Source organism: Medicago truncatula, chromosome 3 (assembly GCF_003473485.1).
Source record: "Medicago truncatula cultivar Jemalong A17 chromosome 3, MtrunA17r5.0-ANR, whole genome shotgun sequence".
Taxonomy (NCBI): Eukaryota; Viridiplantae; Streptophyta; class Magnoliopsida; order Fabales; family Fabaceae; genus Medicago; species Medicago truncatula.
This window is the reverse complement of record NC_053044.1, coordinates 48154226-48157326: the sequence shown is the minus strand read 5'-3', so window position 1 is coordinate 48157326 and position 3101 is coordinate 48154226. Positions and strand designations below refer to the sequence as shown.

At 34.6% G+C, this 3101-nt stretch overlaps 1 long non-coding RNA gene across 2 annotated transcripts; it reads left to right on the top strand.

Annotated features, from left to right (window-relative positions):
* The first annotated feature begins 387 nt into the window (after window positions 1–387).
* Window positions 388–2427, top strand: LOC112420361 (uncharacterized). 2 transcript variants are annotated; one of them, XR_005645298.1, is made up of 2 exons: window positions 388–1840; window positions 2134–2427. It is a non-coding gene; the product is annotated as an uncharacterized lncRNA (long non-coding RNA). The 2 variants fall into 2 exon arrangements; XR_005645299.1 differs by having other exon boundaries at window positions 2098–2427.
* The last annotated feature ends 674 nt before the right edge of the window (window positions 2428–3101 follow it).

Sequence of the window (3101 nt, the reverse complement as noted above, 5' to 3'; positions counted from 1 at the left end):
TTGGCTCTACATTTTTTTTTTTACAAATTTTTTTTTTTTAAATATATATTATTTTTTTAAAAAAATCCCAAAGCCAATGACAAAGTGACACGTGTCCCAGAGTTAACACGTGTCACCTTGTCATTGGTTCTGGGAATTTTTTACAAAAAAAATTAAATATATATATTAAAAAAAATAAAAAATAAAAAAAAAAAAATCTCAGAACCAATGACAAGGTGACACGTGTCCACACTTAACGATTTTTATTAAAAGTAACGAAAACCTAACAGAAGGGACCAAAACGAGACTAAAAAAAAATTAAAATCCTCAAACAATCTTTTTTTTTAGTTAAGGGACAAAAGCGATGTCAATTAAATAGCCCAAGGGACCAGCATTTAAGCCTAATTTGTATCTTCATTTCAAATCTATATTCCCTAATTTGTTATTTAATTCATAAAACTGAAAAAAGAATGAAATCATATCTTCATTTGCATGAATTTCTTATTTTCCAGAAATGGAGTTTGCCGTAAAACCCATATCGATAGATCTCTTGATAATGAGGTTTATTTCAGTGGTAGCTTGCTATGTTTCGTACACTTTCATTTTCAATTTTGCTAAGTATAAATAATTTATGGGGTTTGGTTTGTTTGTCAAGTTTGGGATTTTCATATTGGGGATTTCCTAAATATAAGCAATTTTTCTTTTAACCAGTGATGATCCAGTGACATTGTAACTTAAGCAATTCAAAGGCTAATGATGGTGCAGCCGATATGCATCTTTATGGATGCATCTTTTTTTTGTGTTCCTATTTTTCTGGTGTATATGGAAAATCAAGGAACTGAGTTTTTTAAACAGGTGAAGGCAGCTAGAGAAAGGTACGCAGAGGTGGATGTAATTTTATTCTATGGTTTGGTTTGAAAAGTCCCAGCTGTCAATTGTTTTAAAATTTGTAGAATGAATCGGTTGTGCAGGTGTTGTCTGTTGTATTGGAGCGTTGCATGTGCGTGTCAAGGAAGCAAATTTAAGACATAGTACATGGCCTTGAAATTGAACAGCAAGGAGACAATTTATTAATCTATCAATTATAGTCTTTGTAAAATCACGGATCTCATATTCTGCCGCGCACTACAAATGTATGTTGATTGCAACTATATCCGTTTAGTTTGAGTTCTAAGTAATTTTTTTTTAACAGCAAATATATTCAGCTCTAGGCACAAGAAGTGCAACCTAGGCGCAGCACAGCAACATACACCAGAAAAATCAGCAGCCAGATTAACAACCCAAGCCCAAACTGAACAAAGCAGAAAAATACACAGCAACAACATGCTGGCAGCACCTAAACCGGCAAGCTACTAACAGAAAACCGGAGCAGCATGCTGACAGCACCTAAACAGAAAATGCTAATGACAGAAAAACACCAAAACATCCACAAACAGAGTAAAAAACACAACCTGCCACTTCCCTAACGGCTAAGGAACTTCCCGGGAACCCAACACCACTCAAAATACATACTCGAAAACGCCTTAGTTCGGTACAGGACCCAATTCCAAGAGAACACTTTAATTTCATCCACTACATCTTCCACCTCCTTTATTACATTATTAAACAACCTATCGTTCCTAACTCTCTACAACACCCAAATGGCCGCGTGCCAAATGAGCGAAAATCCCCTACAAACCTTCTTTCCTCTCAGGGCCGCAAAACAACACTCCACCTGAGCAAACATATTATGCAGGGTTATAAAACTAATCCCACACCAGCTCAAAATCTTATCCCACACCCGAGCTGCCATCCTGCAATGCACAAACAAATGAACAGAAGATTCCTCCACTCCAACACACCATATGCAATCCTTAGAGTTGTAAGTAAAAATCATCTAATGATATTGTTGACATAAGTAAATATTGGAGGTTTTGAGTCTATTTTGGCCATTTTGATCAATTTAATTGTAAGGTATCAACTACTGTTTGAAAGTTCTTTCTTTGCTTTGTTGTCATGATTTTTCAAGGAGCATTATTTTGTGGCCAATTTAGATTGTTTTGTAAATTGAATCGTTGATAGAGCTATTATTGTTACACATTATTTGACATATGTGGTGTGTATTTATATACAATTCAGGACTGGTGTGGCGCCAACATGCCTTCAAACTTATAGGTATCTTAACCAAGAATATGCAATACGGAATTGGAAGCGCTAAACTGGTAGAGATTTGATGATCGCTAACAACTTAGAGTACTTATGTTGATATTTACCATGACAAAGCTATGTACTATGACCGTTTGGGAAAAGTTGTAATGAGTATTGTAATTGGTAGTGTTGGCATAATTGTGCTATCTCCATACATCTTTTATTAGTAATGTTAATTTTTCATTAAATAGCCAAGTTTGAATGCAAACTTGATTATTTTTTTACAATCAAACAAATGCAAACTTACAAGGATGAGTTAAACAGAAGGCTTCAAAAGCAATAGGTGGCGCAAATATCATGGGGATAACTTCTTTGTAAAAATAAAAAAAAATTCTCTAAACTCAGTGTAAGAATTTTAGGATTTGATATTCTTGCATCCAACATCCACTCTAGCTACCAAGATATCTCTAAAATCAGATCATTTACTTTGTCTCGGTATATGTTTTAGCACGTAGAAAGGTAAATGATTATCAAAGCTATTAACATATTGATAATACCAATTGGGCACCGTGTATAATTAGTATTGTTTTATTTGTATGTATGCACGCCATTTTATTGTACGCGTGAGGATGCTGGTCATACATGGTGGCGAAGCTGTTTTGTGTTTTCTTATAGATGAAATATGCGTGGAAGGACGGTATAAATTAGGAGAGATTGTAGTTATATAAAGCTGCTGAAAACTGATACAATATAGGCCAAAATATATGTATATTGGTACGTTCAACGTGAATTGGCATCTTATAAATTGAACCATATTAACATCTACGCTGGTATCATGCTTTACATTCCATTTGTTAACTTCCGCATGTGATTTGGAGGCTAAGGTAGTGGTCATTGTTGTTGCTATTATATCGGATCCTAAGGAACATCAACGACCTGGAATTGATATCAATGTGTGGACATTGCAATAGTGTATGTTTCAAAAATGTATAAGT